We start from the raw sequence: 19,317 nt of genomic DNA on the forward strand, positions 1-19,317 counted from the left end.
TGTAAATAAGTTCATTTGTGCCATTGATGATATCAGCTCAGTTCAGTCACACAGTCATGTCCAACTCTTTGCAACTGCATGAACTGCAATATGCCAGGCTTCCCTGTACCTCACCAGCTCCCATAGCTTGCTCAAACTAATTTCCATTGAGTCAGTGATGCCATCCAACATGCTGATCCTCTGTCTTGCCCTTCTTGTCCTGCCTTCAGTCTTTCCCAGCATCAGGGTCTTTTCTAATCGGTCAGCTCTTTGCATCAGGTGGCTAGAGTACTGGAGTTTCAGCTTCAGCATCAGTCCTTCCAATGATCAAATTCTTAGGATTGACTGGTTTGATATACTTGTAGTCCAAGGGACTCTCAAGAGTCTTCTCCAACACCACATTTCAAAAGCATCAATTCTTCGGTGCTCAGCTTTCTTTAAGAGTTTCTGGTCCAACTCTTACATCCATACATGACTACTGAAAAAACCACAGATTTGATTAGATGGATATTGTCAGCAAAGTCCTCTCTGCTTTTTTTTTTTTTCTTCTAATTTTATTTTATTTTTAAACTTTACATAATTGTATTAGTTTTGCCAAATATCGAAATGAATCCGCCACAGGTATACATGTGTTCCCCATCCCGAACCCTCCTCCCTCCTCCCTCCCCATACCATCCCTCTGGGCTGTCCCAGGGCACCAGCCCCAAGCATCAGCATCGTGCATCGAACCTGGACTGGCAACTCGTTTCCTACATGATATTTTACATATTTCATTGCCATTCTCCCAAATCTTCCCACCCTCTCCCTCTCCCACAGAGTCCATAAGATTGTTCTATACATCAGTGTCTCTTTTGCTGTCTCATACACAGGTTTATTGTTACCATCTTTCTAAATTCCATATATATGCGTTAGTATACTGTATTTATGTTTTTCCTTCTGGCTTACTTCACTCTGTATAATAGCTTCCAGTTTCATCCACCTCATTAGAACTGATTCAAATGTATTCTTTTTAATGGCTGAGTAATACTCCATTGTGTATATGTACCACAGCTTTCTTATCCATTCATCTGCTGATGGACATCTAGGTTGCTTCCATGTCTTGGCTATTATAAACAGTGCTGCGATGAACATTGGGGTACACGTGTCTCTTTCCCTTCTGGTTTCCTCAGTGTGTATGCCCAGCAGTGGGATTGCTGGATTATAAGGCAGTTCTATTTCCAGTTTTTTAAGGAATCTCCACACTGTTCTCCATAGTGGCTGTACTAGTTTGCATTCCCACCAACAGTGTAAGAGGGTTCCCTTTTCTCCACACCCTATCCAGCATTTATTATTTGTAGACTTTTGGATCGCAGCCATTCTGACTGGTGTGAAATGGTACCTCATAGTGGTTTTGATTTGCATTTCTCTGATAATGAGTGATGTTGAGCATCTTTTCATGTGTTTGTTAGCCATCTGTATGTCTTCTTTGCAGAAATGTCTATTTAGTTCTATAGATCACATCCTGGGCCATAAAGCTAGCCTTGGTAAATTCAAAAAAATAGAAATCATTCCAAGCATTTTTTCTGACCACAATGCAGTAAGATTAGATCTCAATTACAGGAGAAAAACTATTAAAAATTCCAACATATGGAGGCTGAACAACACACTGCTGAATAACCAACAAATCACAGAAGAAATCAAAAAAGAAATCAAAATTTGCATAGAAACTAATGAAAATGAAAACACAACAACCCAAAACCTGTGGGACATGGTAAAAGCAGTCCTAAGGGGAAAGTTCATAGCAATACAGGCACACCTCAAGAAACAAGAAAAAAGTCAAATAAATAACCTAACTCTACACCTAAAGCAACTAGCAAAGGAAGAAATGAAGAACCCCAGGGTTAGTAGAAGGAAAGAAATCTTAAAAATTGGAGCAGAAATAAATGCAAAAGAAACAAAAGAGACCATAGCAAAAATCAACAAAACCAAAAGCTGGTTCTTTGAAAGGATAAATAAAATTGACAAACCATTAGCCAGACTCATCAAGAAACAAAGGGAGAAAAATCAAATCAACAAAGTTAGAAACGAAAATGGAGAGATCACAACAGACAACACAGAAATACAAAGGATCATAAGAGACTACTATCAACAATTATATGCCAATAAAATGGACAACGTGGAAGAAATGGACAAATTCTTAGAAAAGTACAACTTTCCAAAACTGGACCAGGAAGAAATAGAAAATCTTAACAGACCCATCACAAGCATGGAAATTGAAACTGTAATCAAATATCTTCCAGCAAACAAAAGCCCAGGTCCAGACGGCTTCACAGCTGAATTCTACCAAAAATTTAGAGAAGAGCTAACACCTATCCTGCTCAAACTCTTACAGAAAATTGCAGAGGAAGGTAAACTTCCAAACTCATTCTATGAGGCCACCATCACCCTAATACCAAAACCTGACAAAGATCCCACAAAAAAAGAAAACTACAGGCCAATATCACTGATGAACATAGATGCAAAAATCCTTAACAAAATTCTAGCAATCAGAATCCAACAACACATTAAAAAGATCATACACCATGATCAAGTGGGCTTTATCCCAGGGATGCAAGGATTCTTCAATATCCGCAAATCAATCAATGTAATACACCACATTAACAAATTGAAAAATAAAAACCATATGATTATCTCAATAGATGCAGAGAAAGCCTTTGACAAAATTCAAAATCCATTTATGATAAAAACTCTCCAGAAAGCAGGAATAGAAGGAACATACCTCAACATAATAAAAGCTGTATATGACAAACCCACAGCAAACATGATCCTCAATGGTGAAAAATTGAAAGCATTTCCTCTAAAGTCAGGAACAAGACAAGGGTGCCCACTTTCACCATTACTATTCAACATAGTTTTGGAAGTTTTGGCCACAGCAATCAGAGCAGAAAAAGAAATAAAAGGAATCCAAATTGGAAAAGAAGAAGTAAAACTCTCACTATTTGCAGATGACATGATCCTCTACATAGAAAACCCTAAAGATTCCACCAGAAAATTACTAGAACTAATCAATGACTATAGTAAAGTGGCAGGATATAAAATCAACACACAGGAATCCCTTGCATTCCTATACACTAATAATGAGAAAACAGAAAGAGAAATTAAGGAAACAATTCCATTCACCATTGCAATGGAAAGAATAAAATACTTAGGAATATATCTACCTAAAGAAACAAAAGACCTATATATAGAAAACTATAAAACACTGGTGAAAGAAATCAAAGAGGACACTAATAGATGGAGAAATATACCATGTTCATGGATTGGAAGAATCAATATAGTGAAAATGAGTATACTACCCAAAGCAATTTATAGATTCAACGCAATCCCTATCAAGCTACCAACAGTATTCTTCACAGAGCTAGAACAAATAATTTCACAATTTGTATGGAAATACAAAAAACCTCGAATAGCCAAAGTGATCTTGAGAAAGAAGAATGGAACTGGAGGAATCAACCTACCTGACTTCAGGCTCTACTACAAAGCCACAGTTATCAAGACAGTATGGTACTGGCACAAAGACAGAAATATTGATCAATGGAATAAAATAGAAAGCCCAGAGATAAATCCACGCACATATGGACACCTTATCTTTGACAAAGGAGGCAAGAATATACAATGGATTAAAGACAATGTCTTTAACAAGTGGTGCTGGGAAATCTGGTCAACCACTTGTAAAAGAATGAAACTGGACCACTTTCTAACACCATACACAAAAATAAACTCAAAATGGATTAAAGATCTAAACGTAAGACCAGAAACTATAAAACTCCTAGAGGAGAACATAGGCAAAACACTCTCTGACATACATCACAGCAGGATCCTCTATGACCCACCTCCCAGAATATTAGAAATAAAAGCAAAAATAAACAAATGAGACCTAATTAACCTTAAAAGCTTCTGCACATCAAAGGAAACTCTAAGCAAGGTGAAAAGACAGCCTTCAGAATGGGAGAAAATAATAGCAAATGAAGCAACCGACAAACAACTAATCTCAAAAATATACAAGCAACTCCTACAGCTCAACTCCAGAAAAATAAACGACCCAATCAAAAAATGGGCCAAAGAACTCTCTGCTTTTAATTATGCTGTCTAGGTTTGTCATAGCTCTTCTTCCAAGGAGCAGGCCTCTTTTAATTTCATGGCTGCAGTCACTATCTTCAGTGATTTTGGAACCCAAGAAAATAAAGTCTGTCATGGTTGCTATTGCTTCCCCATTTATTTGCCATGAAGTGATGGGACCAGATTCCATGATCTTAGTTTTATGAATGTTTAGTTTTAAGCCATATAGTATAATATCTTGTATATGATCTACGAAGAGCAAAAATAGCTTCATGTCCTGAAAATTAGACCAGTCTCAGGGTATGGGGGAATAATGTGTTTAGGGTCAAGACAGTCTGTTGGAAAGTAAGACACCAGGCTGTAGGAAGCTTTTCATGCATGTTGTTAGTGGTTTCTTTGTTTATTTGGAGGTAATGCAGTAGAAATGAAGACTGGTTGTCAGGTAAACAACTGAAGCAACCAACTGTTGTTTTTTAGTTGCTAAGTCATATCTGATTCTTTTGGAACACTCTGGACCTGCTAGGCTCCTCCGTTCATGGGATTTCCCAGGCAAGAATACAGAAGTGGGTTGCCTTTTACTGCTCCAGGGGATCTTCCTACAGGGATCAAACTTGTGTCTCCTGCACTAGCAAGAAGCTTCTTTAACACTGAGCCATCAAGGAGGCCCCCAAGCAACCAGTAGCAGTATCTTAATCACATTTTCTTGGTAAAAATGGAGCCATACATCTAAAGAAGCAGCCTCAGGAAGAGAATTAAGAGCCCAGACAACTCTAGTACAAATTAGGATTTTCAGACACAGACACAATGACTAGATGCACTTAGGGGAAGGGCATAGTTCACCAAATGAAAGTACACATTCACAACAGAGTTTGGGGAAAGGCTGATTGGCTTCTGGGTCTTCTGAGTACTAAAGTCAGACCAGAGAATGCTAATTTCTTTGACTTTTGGACAATTATTTTCAGAGACATGGGAAAAACATGGTCCAAATTTTTAGATGCAAGTTAAGTGATCAGAAATGAGAGGCACATGGAGATCAGTTCAGTTTAGTTCATTTGCTCAATCCTGTCTGACTCATTGTGACCCCATGGACAGCAGCATGCCAGGATTCCCTGTCCATCACCAACTCTGAGAGTTTGCTCAAACTCATGTCCATTGTGTCAGTGATGCCATCCAACCATCTCATCCTCTCTCACCCGCTTCTCTTCCCACCTTCAATAATTCCCGGCATCAGGGTCTATTCAAGTGATTCTTCACATCAGGTGGCTAAATTATTGGAGTTACAGGTTTAACATTAGTCTTTCCAATGAATCTTCAGGACTGATTTCCTTAGTATAGACTGGTTGGATTTCCCTGTAGTCCAAGGGAGTCTCAAGAGTCTTTTCCAAAAAGACAGTTCAAAAGCATCAATTCTTTTTTTTTTTTTTAATTTTATTTTATTTTTAAACTTTACAATATTGTATTAGTTTTTCCAAATATCAAAATGAATCCGCCACAGGTATACCTGTGTTCCCCATCCTGAACCCTCCTCCCTCCTCCCTCCCTATGCCCTCTCTCTGGGTCGTCCCAGTGCACCAGCCCCAAGCATCCAGTATCGTGCATCGAACCTGGACTGGCGACTCGTTTCATACATGATATTATACATGTTTCACTGCTATTCTCCCAAATCTCCCCACCCTCTCCCTCTCCCACAGAGTCCATAAGACTGATCTATACATCAGTGTCTTTTTTGCTGTCTCATACACAGGTTTATTGTTACCATCTTTCTAAATTCCATATATATGCGTTAGTATACTGTATTGGTGTTTTTCTTTCTGGCTTACTTCACTCTGTATAATAGGTTCCAGTTTCATCCATCTCATTAGAACTTATTTAAATGTATTCTTTTTAATGGCTGAGTAATACTCCATTGTGTATATGTACCACAGATTTCTTATCCATTCATCTGCTGATGGACATCTAGGTTGCTTCCATGTCCTGGCTGTTATAAACAGTGCTGCGATGAACATTGGGGTACACCTGTTTCTTTCCCTTCTGGTTTCCTCAGTGTGTATGCCCAGCAGTGGGATTGCTAGATCATAAGGCAGTTCTATTTCCAGTTTTTTAAGGAATCTCCACACTGTTCTCCATAGTGGCTGTACTAGTTTGCATTCCCACCAACATTGTAAGAGGGTTCCCTTTTCTCCACACCCTCTCCAGCATTTATTGCTTGTAGACTTATGGATCGCAGCCATTCTGACTGGCGTGAAATGGTACCTCATAGTGGTTTTGATTTGCATTTCTCTGATAATGAGTGATGTTGAGTATCTTTTCATGTGTTTGTTAGCCATCTGTATGTCTTCTTTGGAGAAATGGCTATTTAGTTCTTTGGCCCATTTTTTGATTGGGTCATTTATTTTTCTGAAGTTGAGCTGTAGGAGTTGCTTGTATATTTTTGAGATTAGTTGTTTGTCTGTAAAAGCATCAATTCTTTGGTGCTCAGCTTTCTTTATAGTCCAATTCTCACATCCATACATGACTACTGGAAAGACCGTAGCTTTGACAAGACAGACCTTTTTTGGCCAAGTACTGTCTCTGCTTTTTAATATGATGTCTAGATTGGCCATAGCTTTTCTTCCAAGGAGCAAGCATCATTTAATTCCATGGCTGCAGTCACCATATGCTGTGATTTTGGAGCCCCTCAAATTAAAGTCTGTCACAGTTTTTGTTGTTTCCCCATCTATTTGCCATGAAGGGGTGGGACCAGTTTCCGTGATCTTAATTTTCTGAAGGTTGAGTATTAAACCAACTTCTTCACTCTCTCTTTCACTTTCATCAAGAGGCTCTTTAGTTCTTCTTTCGCTTTATGCCATAAGAGTGGTATCATCTCTTATCTGAGGTTATTGATATTTCTCCTGGCAATCTTGATCCAGTTTGTGCTTCATCAAGCCTGGCATTTTGCATGTTGTACCCTGTATATAATTTAAATAAGCAGGGTCACAATATACAGCCTTGACATACAACAACCAGTCTGTTGTTTCATGTCTAGTTTTGTTGCTTCTTGACCTGCATACAGGTTTCTCAAGAGGCAGGTCAGGTAGTCTGGTATTCCCATCTCTTTAAGAATATTCCACAATTTATTTTGATCCACACAGTAAATGGCTTTGGTTTAATCAATAATGGATACATTTTTTTGGAACTTTCTTGCTTTTTTGATGATCCAAAGGATGTTGGCAATTTGATATCTGGTTCCTCTGCCTTTTCTAAATCCAGGTTGAACAGCTGGAAGTTCATAGTTCATGTACTGCTGAAGCCTTACTTGGGGAATTTTGAGCATTATTTTGCTAGTGTCTGAGATGAGTGCAATTGTGTGGTAGTTTGAACATTATTTTACATTGTGTTTCTTTGGAATTGGAATGAAAACTAATCTTTTCCAGTCCTGTGGCTCCTGCTGAGTTTTCCAAATTTGCTGGTATATTGATTGTAGCAATTTCATAGCATCATCTTTTAGGAATTCCAGCTCAACTGGAATTCCATCACCTCCACTAGCTTTGTTCAGTGATGCTTCCTAAGGCCCATTTGACTTCACATTCCAGGATGTCTGGCTCTAGGTGAGTGATCAGACCATCATGGTTCCATTGTGTACATGTACCACAGCTTTCTTATCCATTAGTCTACCGATGGACGTCTAGGTTGCTTCCATGTCCTGGCTATTGTAAACAGTGTTGTGATGAACACTGAGGTACATGTGTCTCTTTCAATTCTGGTTTCTTCAGTGTATATGCCCAGCAGTAGAATTGCTGGGTCATATGACAGTTCTCTTTCCAGTTTTTTAAGGTATCTCCACACTGTTCTCCATAGTGGTTGTACTAGTTTTCATTCCAACCAACAGTGTAAGCAGGTTCTCTTTTATCCACACCCTCTCCAGCATGTATTGTTTGTAGACTTTTTGATAGCAGCCATTCTGACCAGAATGAGATGATACCTCATTGTGGTTTTGATTTGCATTTCTCTGATAATGAGTGATGTTGAGCATCTTTTCATGTGTTTTTTAGCCATTATGTCTTCTTTGAAGAAATGTCTGTTTAGTTCTTTGGCCCATTGTTTGATTGGGTTATTTATTTTTCTGGAGTTGTGCTTGTATATTTTTGAGATTAATTCTTTGTCAGTTGCTTCATTTACTATTATTTTCTCCCTTTCGGAAGGCTGTCTTTTCACATTGATTATAGCTTTCTTCGTTGTGCACATGCTTCTAAGTTTAATTAGGTCCCACTTGTTTATTTTTGCTTTTATTTCCATTACTCTGGGAGGTGGGTCATAGAGGATCCTGCTGAGATTTATGTCAGAGTGTTTTGCCTATGTTTTCCTCTAGGAGTTTTATAGTTTCATGTCTTGTGTTTAGATCTTTACTCCATTTTGAGTTTATTTTTGTGTATGGTGTTAGAAAGTGTTCTAGTGTCATTCTTTTACAAGCGGTTGACCAGTTTTCCCAGCACCACTTGTTAAAGAGATTATTTTTTCTCCATTGTATATTCTTGCCTACTTTGTCAACTATAAGGTGTCTATAGGTGCATGGATTTATCTCGAGACTTTCTATTATTATTATTGTTTTACTCCCATGCTATGATTTCCATTAAAGAATTTCCTCTTACTCATGCCTGGTGTTTCCTTAAATGTTTCTGAAGAAGAAATGGGGACATGTGATATTGGAGTTTTCAGTGCTCTTGATTTTGCAGATTCTGTAGCCAATGTGCAGTCCAACACATCCCTCTGTTTTCTGTATCACTTGCAGGCTCTCAACTTGCAGCACTGTGGCCAGATGGGCAGTTCTGCAGTGTTCTTTCATCACGAGGTGGGTGATACTCAGGTTTTTCTCTTTGTGCCCAGTTATGATGCTCAGTGCCCTGTCAATTAATTTATGTAAGAGACAAAAATTATTATATTCAAATTCTATGATTTTATTTATTAGCTACAATAACAAGGATATGCTTTCTTCATCCACTCTTTGGCTGTTGGCTATGCAACAATATAACTCATATACAAATGGCAGGATAAATGCTGGATTCTTTTCTGGATCTAACCATCTTTCAGTATAAGGAACTGATTCTCTGTCATTGGAGAAGTTTTGCTGTTGTTCAGTTGATAAATTGTGTCCAACTCTTTGCAACTCCATGAACTGAAGCTCCACAGGCTTCCCTGTCATTAATCATCTCCCAGAGCTTGCTCAAACTCATGTCCTTTAACTTTGTGATGCCATCCAACCATCTCTTGTCCTCTGTTGTCTCCTTCTCCTCCTGACTTCAATCATTCCCAGCATCATGGTCTTTCCAATGAATCTGCTTTTTGCATCAGGTGGCCAAGGTTTTTGGACCTTCAGCATTTGTATCCAACTCTTTGAGAGCCTATGGACTGCAGCATGTCAGGCTTCCCTGTCCTTCATCATCTCCTGGAGCTTGCTCAAACTCTCATTGAGCAGATGATGTCATCCAACTATCTCGCGCTCTGTTAAATTAGTCCTTCCAATGAACCTGGAAGGTTACTCACTTGTTTATTTTTCTAATATATATTTTAACACAAATTTAAAATATTATAATTTGTATGTTTATTAAATTTGATGGTGTTCAAATTTTAGCAACGGGAACCTCTTCAATTTGGCACCTGAGATTTTTGCCTAAATATCCAAAGTATTTTTTTTTTCTTTTTCATGAATGCAATAATTTGACTAGAATATCTTAGTGTCTGCTGTTCTTGCTCAATATGATCATGTAAATACTGCTCTATCAATATGCAGTTTTAAATCATGCTTCATTTTAGAAAGTTCTACTGAATTAGTTTTAGTACGTGTTCTGTTCCTTTGATATTTTTCTCTTTTCAAGCATCCTACCATATGTATGCAGGATCTTCTGTTCCTATCTTTTCTGTTGTCATCTCCATCTCCTACATAATTAATTTTTTTTATTTTTCAGTATTTAAACTTTTTATCCCTTTTACCTTTACTTTTTACAATGTATTTTCTTTTGTCCTGGCATGCCTGAACAGCATATTGAAAAGCAGATAGATTATTTTGGTGACAAAGGTCCATCTAGTCGAAGCTATGGTTTTTCCAGTAGTCATGTATGGATCTGAGAGTTGGACCATGAAGAAATCTGAGCACCGAAGAAGTGATGCTTTCGAACTGTGGTGTTGGAGAAGACTCTTGAAAGTCCCTTGGACTGCAGTGAGATCCAACCAGTCAATCCTAAAGAAAATCAGTCCTGAATATTCATTGGAAAGACTGATGCTTAAGCTAAAACTCCAATACTTTGGCCACCTGATGCGAAGAACTGATGCTTTGAAAAAGACCCTGTTGCTGGGAAAGGCTGAGGGCAGGAGGAGAAGGGAACAGCAGAGGATGAGTTGGTTGGATGGCATCACCGACTTGGTGGACATGAGCTTGAGCAAGCTCTGGGAACTGGTGATGGACAGGGAAGCCTGGCGTGGCCTGATGCAGTCTTTGGGTTCACAAAGAGTTGGAAAGGGCTGAGTGACTGATGACTGGCATGCTTCTAATTTAGTCTTCATAGCTAAATTATTTTTAACTCTAATGTAACATTTTCCCCACATCTTTTCTTACACTATTTATTTATACTGTTTAATTATATATGTTTTTTGGATTGTATAATTTTACTAACAACTTTAACTCACTTTTCTACTCTGAATCTTACAGATTCAATCTCTTTGAGTATGTTTTTCTGACACAAGAAACAAGTTCTTTGTATGTAGAGATGTTATTTTTCTTCTTATTCTTATGTTACTTTGCTAATTTTTCAAGTGGATTTGACCTTGATGCTATTATATTTCTCAATCTTACATGAATTTAGTCAATTGTTCTTAGGTGAATTTCTTTCTGAGGTGTGAAAGCATCTGTCTACCACTTTTATCTGGACTTTTAAAATATTTGACTCTGTTTCCCTTGTAGGACTCTTCCGATTTCAGCTGCTATTTCTCTTGAGATCATGGGCCTGCCTTTGATTATCTTTTAGCTATTTTATAGTTTTCCTATTCTACCAGTCAATCCTAAATGAAATCAACCCTGATTATACATTGGAAGGACTGATGCTGAAGCTGAAGCTCCAATACTTTGGCCACCTGATGCACAGAGCCAACTCGGTGTTGGAAAAGACTATGAGGCCAATAAAGACTGAGGGCAGGAGGTGAAGGGGGTGACAGAAGATGAGATGGTTGGATATCATCACAGACTCAATGGACATGAGTATACGCAAACTCTGAGAGATAGTGAAGGACAGGGAAGCCTGGTGTACTATAGTCCATGGGATTGCAGAGTCATAAACAACTGAGAAACTGAACAACACCAGTTCTCATCAGATGTCCCTTTTCTGTCTGCTTTCCCAAAACCAACAAGAACAGCACCAAGTCTCCTAGCTGTTAGTGGTTACTGAAAATGTTGCCCAGGGGGAGTTGATTTTTTCTACCTAACTGTTTGCATATTTTAATGTGATAATCAGAAAGTGCTCTTGCCTGGAGAATCCCAGGGATGGGGGAGCCTGGTGGGCTGCTATCTATGGGGTCGCACAGAGTTGAACACAACAGAAGCGACTTAGCAGCAGCAGCAGAAAAACCTAACACCCAAAAAAGATGTCCCTTTAATTATAGGGAACTGCAATGAAAAAATAGAAAGTCAAGAGGTACCTAGTGTAACAGGCAGATTTGGGATTACAGTACAAAAAGAAGCAGGGCAAAGGCTAACAGAGTGTTATCAAGAGAACACACTGGTCATAGAAAACACCCTCTTCCAACAGCAGAGGAAAAGACTCTACAAATGGACATCACCAGATGGTTAATACCAAAATCAGACTGATTATATTCTTTGGAGCCAAAGATGGAGAAGCTCAATAAAGTCAGCAAAAATAAGACCAGGAACTGACTGTGGCTAAGATCATGAACTCCTTATTGCCAAATTCAGACTTAAATTGAAGAAAGTAGGGAAAACCTAGACCATTCAGTTATGACCTAAATCAAATCATTTATGATTATACAGTGGAAGTGGCAAATAGATTCAAGGGATTAGATCTGACAGACAGAGTGCCTGAAGAACTATGGACAGAGGTTCTTGTCATTGTACAGGAGGCAATGATCAAGACCATCCCCAAGAAAAATAAATGCAAAAAGGCATAATGATTGTCTAAGGAGGCCTTACAAATAGCTGAGGAAAGAAGAGAAGTGAAAGGCAAAGGAGAAAAGGAAAGATATACCCGTTTGAATACAGAGTTCCAAAGAATAGCAAGGATAGATAAGAAAGCCTTCTTCAGTTATCAATACCAAGAAATAAAAGAGAACAACTGAATGGGAAAGACTAGAGATCTCTTCAGGAAAATTAGAGATACCAAGGGAAATTTTCATGCAAACGTGGGTACAAAAAAAAGGAGAGAAATGTTACGGACCTAACAGAAGCAGAAGATATTAAGAAAAGGTGGCAAGGATACATAGAAGAACTATTAAAAAAAATCTTCATAATCCAAATAACCATGACGCTGTGATCACTCAACTAGAGCCAGACATTCAGGAATGTGAACTCAAGTGGGCCTTACGAAGGATCACTGTGAACTAAGCTGGGGGAGGTGATGGAATTCCAGTTGAACTATTTCAAATCCTAAAAGATGCTGCTGTGAAAGTACTGCACTCAATATGCCAGCAAATTTGGAAGACTCAGCAATGGCCACAGGACTGGAACAGGTTCTCATTGCAATCCAAAAATTGCAACAGTTCTCATTGCAATCCAAAAGAAAGGCAATGCCAAAAATTGTCAAAACTACCACACAATTGCACTCATCTCACACACTAGCAAAATAATGCTCAAAACTCTCCAAGATAGGCTTCAATAGTATGTTAACTGTGAACTTCCAGATGTCCAAGCTGGATTTTGAAAAGGCAGAGGAACCATAGATCAAATTGCCAACATCTGTTGGATCATGGAACAAGCATGCTAGTTCCAAGAAAACATCTACTTCTGCTTTATTGACTATGCCAAAGCCTTTGACTGTGTGGTCACAACAAGCTGTGGAAAATTATTCAAGAGATGGGAATTACAGACCACCTTACCAGCTTCCTGAGAAATCTGTGTGAAGTTTAAGAAGCAACAGTGGGAACTGGACATGGAACAACAGACCAGCTCCAAATCAGGAGAAGAATGCATCAAGGCTGTATATTTTCACCCTGCTTATTTAACTTATATATAGAATACATCATGCGAAATGCTGGGCTGGTAGAAGCACAACCTGGAATTAAGAGTGTGGGGAGAAATATCAATAACCTCAGATATGCAGATGACCCCACCCTTATGGCAGAAAGTGAAGAACTAAAGAGACTCTTGATGAAAAGGAAGGAGGAGAGTGGAAAAAGTTGGCTTAAAACTCAATGTTCAGAAAACTAATATTATGCCATCCCGTCCCATCACTTCATGGCAAGTAGATGGGGAAAGATTGGCAATCGAGACAGACTTTATATTTTTGGTCTCCAAAATCACAGCAGATGGTGACTGCAGCCACGAAATTAAAAGTCACATGCTCCTTGGAAGAAAATCTATGATCAACCTAGACAGCATAGTACAAAGCAGATACATTACTGTGCCAACAAAGGTCCATCTAGTCAAAGCTATGGTTTTTCCAGTAGTCATGTATGGATGTGAGAGTTGTACTATAGAGAAATATGAGAGCCAAAGAATTGATGCTTTGGAACCGTGGTGTTGGAGAAGACTCTTGAGAGTCCCTTGGACTGCAAGGAGATCCAACCGGTCCTTCCTAAAGGAAATCAGTCCTAAATATTCATTGCAAGGACTGATTCTGAAGCTGAAACCCAATACTTTGACCACGTGATGCAAAGAACTGACTCATTGGAAAATAGCTAGAGCTGGGAAAGATTGAAGGCAGGAGGACAAGGGGACAACAGAGGATGAGGTTTTGTATGGCATCATGGACTTGATGTACATGAGTTTGAATAGGTTTTGGAAGTTGGTGATGGACAGGGAAGCCTGGCATGCTGCAATCCAGGGGGCCACAAGGAGTTGGACACGACTGAGCAACTGAACTTAAACGAAGTATTTTTTAGTATACAATATTCGTCTTTCGGGGAGAAGGCAATGGCACCCCACTCCAGTACTCTTGCCTGGAAAATCCCGTGGACGGAGGAGCCTGGTAGGCTGCAGTCCATGGGGTCACTAAGAGTCGGACACAACTGAGCGACTTCACTTTCACTTTTCACTTTCATGCATTGGAGGAGGAAATGGCAACCCACTCCAGTGTTCTTGCCTGGAGAATCCCAGGGATGGCGGGGCCTGGTGGGCTGCTGTCTATGGGGTCGCACAGAGTCGGACACGACTGAAGCGACTTAGTAGCAGCAGCAGCAGCATTCGTCTTTTGCGTCTGTATCTTTGCTAGATGCCTAGCTCTCAGATCAAAACCTTGACATCTGCCCGTTTCTTAAATCTTGTTGGTATATGGATTTCCTACTGCTCACCTTATATTCTGAAAGTAACCTAACAACACATTTTTTATTGACATTTCATTTACCCATTGGAATAATCTGATTTTTCCTATGTAAGCTTCTTCTGTTACTCTGGGACAAGTATCACATTTTGAATCATCTTTCCATACTTTCATTTACTTTCCCCACATTACCTGTGTGTTCTCATCCCTAAGTTATCTCTAAAATAAGATTTTAGTGTGAGATTTCTATAGACTCTTTCTTTTCTTTTGTACCTCATTCTGCATATCTGCTGTCTCTACACTTCAGCCACAAAACTACACAAGATACTGAGTTATAACAACAACTGTTATCATTTTACAGGAAAAAAAGTCCATCTCCTGCTCAGTTTATGTGACACTTCCTAAATGTAATGCCATTTTTAAAATTTGTATAAAATTCTTTATATTATTGCACACCTAAGCCAGTGCTCCTTGAATCTCTTTCATTTGGTTTTACTTATTCATAGATCTATACTTTATTCTTAATCGGTGATTATTCTATTTTATTTGATTCTGACAATTTCCATACTTGACCCCTGATTAGCATGTCAGTTCTGCACTTTCAGCATACATACTTTGTGATACACATAAGCCCTTATGTGACTATAATCTCCTCATAACAAATATTAATTCATATAATATCCAAAAACTGTTGTCTTATCAAGTCTTTAAGTATCTACTCCACTTTTGAAACATGTCTCTAAATGATGTCAGAAATGCTTAAAATCTCACAATCATGAATCCACTGTCCTAATGTCAGTAAGGATGACTGGTATTTCTTTGCTGGAATTTAATTATTTAATTTCAAAAATAATATATAAATATTTAGTGATGATGATACAGTTATGATTGTGACAGACATCATGTTCTGACCTCTCCCACATCCATGACACCTCTTCCCACCCTGAAGAGCACTGATGGGTTTTGGGCAAATTGTTTTCACAGTCATCTCTGAGGATGATCCCTTAGAAATTAAAACAATCAAGACATCAGTTTTGTTGTTGTGTTCATTAGAAAACTTGTATTCTTTTGGACTCTGTGGGAGAGGGAGAGGGTGGGATGATTTGGGAGAATGGCATTGAAACATATGAAACGAGTCGCCAGTCCAGGTTTGATGCACGATACTGGATGCTTAGGGCTGGTGCACTGGGACGACCCAGAGGGATGATACGGGGAGGGAGGAGGGAGGAGGGAGGAGGGTTCAGGATGGGGAACACGGGTATACCTGTGGCGGATTCATGTTGATATATGGCAAAACCAATACAATATTGTGAAGTTAAAAAATAAAATAAAAAAAAAAAAGAAAACTTGTATTAAGTGATATTCCCTTCTAGAATTAAAAATTACAAAAGAAATTTAAATAATATAATTACCAATTACATTTGAACTGTGGCATTGGAGAAGACTCTTGAGAGTCCTTGGACTGCAAGGAAATCAAACCAGTCAATCCTAAAGGAAATCAGTCCTGAATACTCATTGGAATGACTGATGCTGAAGCTGAAGCGCCAATACTTTTGTCACCTGATGTGAAAAACTGTCTAATTGGAAAAGACCCCGATGCTGGGAAAGATTGAAGGCAGGAGGGGAAGGGGATGAGTGGAAAAGGATGAGGTTGTTGGATGGCATCACTCAGTCGATGGACATGAATTTGAGCAAGCTCTGGCAGTTGGTGATGGACAGAGAAGCCTGGCATGCTGTATTCCATGGGATCACAAAGAGTCAGACATGACTGAGTGACTAAACTGAACTGAACTGATTAAATTAGTATAAAAAACCACATACATATATCAGTGTAAACATATGTGTATATACATGCATAGATATGTATGTTTATCGTAATTTATAACAATTTAATCAATATTAAAATATATATACAAACATTAAATCTCATTTAATTATGGAGAACATAGCAATTGTGTTACACATTGATATTTGAAAAGTAGATTAAATTGTCAAAATTAGCAAAATTTGTAAATATTCAAGATATACATTCCTGAGACAGTTTGTTTAATAATCATAATAATTTTTGTTTCAAATTTACAGTCTTTTTTGTTTCCCAGTAGAATCTATAATGTATTTGAATACATTTTCAGAACTTAGGAAGGATTTCATGAGGCCCAAATGGATGATATACTTTATTTAGATCTATATGCAGTTCTTAATGCATGTTAAGAAAGTCTAATACAAATAAAATAATTCTTTCATCTATTGCACTGCCATATGTGCACTATCCATGAGCATTGCACCAACAGAATCTTTCAGGCACATCCAGTTTAGTTTCACTCAGTTGATTTTACTAATGAGGTAAACAAATCATTTTGTACATGCAAAAGTGGCAGAAGTTGTGCTTTTCCTCTTGTTGTGTCTGCATTTCTATTGTGAAGATGATATTTATTCACGTAATTTAAGAAAAGGAAAAAATAAGGCTTCTTTGTGAAATTCAGCTCTATAGAGACTAATGCTTTCTCTGTAAATACATTTTTATTACTCAGGATTAACTTAAAATAATATCTTTCATTTTAATTAGAAGTAGCAGTTAACAAAACATACCAAGTCAAAGACTAAAAATAGTAATTTAAGAGTCAGAGGCAGAGTCTTATTGCCACCTCTCTTCTTGGAGATCTATTATAAGGAATAGAATACATCTGTCAGTTCCCTAAAAGTGTAGAAATAATGTTGAGTGATTATAATTAGGAATATTGATTAAATTACCTCCTAAAATAACTTGATACTCTGTATATAAATGGCATATATTCATATTTAGCTTAGTTAAGTGGATTTAATTAGAATGAATATTGATCCCAGGCAACTGTATGGGAACATTTGGCCACAGTGATTACTGGAAAGCAGGCACTTGGGAGGATGGGGAGATAAGCATATTCTCGCCATCTGTTTTATTCCCCCCATTTATATGGTGACTTCATTCAGTTCATCAACTGAGAATCAATATGGTAGAAGCCATACTACCAACAATGCTTAGGCTCAGATTTCCATGTTTTTATCATCAAATCAGCACTCCTCATTTTGTATATGTTTGGATTTCTAAAAACCAATCAAATTGGAGATGTCTACCTCTGTCTACCCCTTGCTCATTAATATATTAATACATGCACATGTGTGCATAGAAACATACATTCCTGTACATTTATTTCCCTCTCAAATTCAATTTCACAAATGTCCCAGATATTTATGATTCTCTTTCTGACTATACCTCACCCTGTATGATAGTCTCTAGGTCCATCCATGTCTCTGTAAATGACACAGTTTTGTTCTTTTGGATGAGTAATGTTTGATTGTATATATGTACCACATTATCTTTATCCTTCCATCTATTGATGGACGTTTAGGATGCTTTCATGTCTTGGCTATTGTGAACAGTGTTGCACTTAAAAATGAGGTGCATGTATCTTTTTGAATTATGGCTTTCTCTGCATGTGTCCCAGGAGTAGGATTGCTGGGTCATCTCATAATTCTATTTTTAGTGTTTTTTTTTTTTTTTTTGAGGAATTTCCATATTGTTCTCCATAGTGTCTATATCACTTTACATGCTCACCAGTGTGGGAAAGTGCCCTTTTCTCCACACCTTCTCCAGCATGTAGTTTATAGATTATTTTGATGATGGCAATTCTGATAGGTGTGAAGTGATACCTCATTGTAATTTTGATTTGCATTTCTCTAATAACTAGTGATATTAAAGTATCTTTTCATGTTTTTCTTGGCCATCTGTATGTCTTCTTTGGGGAAATGTCTGGTTACATATTTTGCCCATTTTTTTTATTTTTTGGTACTGAGGTGCATGAGCTGTTTGTATATTTTGGAAATTAACCCCTTGTCAGTGGTTTAATTTTCAAATATTTTCTCCCATTTCAACTGTTGTTTTTTTCATCTTATTTATGATTTCCTTTGCTGTACAAAAGCTTTTGAAATTAATTTGGGACCCATTTGTTTATTTTTGTTTTTATTTTCATTACTCTAGGAGATGAGTCAAAAAAGATCCTTTTGCCTCTATGTAATTTAAAATCATATCTAGGACAGGATATATAACTATGATATTGGTATTTTGTGTGACATTTATTCCTATCAAATGGCTCTGATAATACTTCTCAGTATAGAACATGAAACAAATGATATATTTTAACTTCTTCTATCATAATCAAAGCATTATAATGAATAAAGTATAACAGGATCATTGAAGAGATGTTTAATTAAAATGGAAAATGCAGTTATCAAGATAATTCTTACATTTGAGCTGGATAGTATTGTTTTGCAATTTTGTATTCCATTAGTCAATGTTATCTAGCCTGAGAAATAAATCTCTTTATTCTGTATCAAGCTGACTTCTGTGCCTTGTGGTTGGTTTGGTCAATGTGAGCACTGAGGGTCTGAGGGAATAAGAGGAGTTAGGTTAATTACTGATAAGATACACTGATGGAGTGGATACTGTTAATAGGCTCTTGTGTATGATTTGTTATATGGTCTGTATATCATAGGGTGATATATGACAGTGCTATGTAACATACATAAGTAGAAAAATATTCTAGGTCTGTTTGGGGGAATTGATTCAGTTGACTAAACAGGTGTTTCATGTTTTTTTTTTTATTTCATTGCCAAATTAAAGTTAGTTTGTACCTGCATCCTCTTGATTGATTGATCTCTTTGAAGGACTCTGTAATACAGCCACAATGAATCTTTCTTCAAGTGTTTTACAGTCATTTACACAGTGACTATTTATTAAGAAAAGGAA

Source organism: Bos grunniens, chromosome 16, assembly GCF_055505025.1.
Source record: "Bos grunniens cultivar Pamir isolate PY7600 chromosome 16, Bosgru_T2T1.0, whole genome shotgun sequence".
In the NCBI taxonomy this organism is placed as follows: Eukaryota; Metazoa; Chordata; class Mammalia; order Artiodactyla; family Bovidae; genus Bos; species Bos grunniens.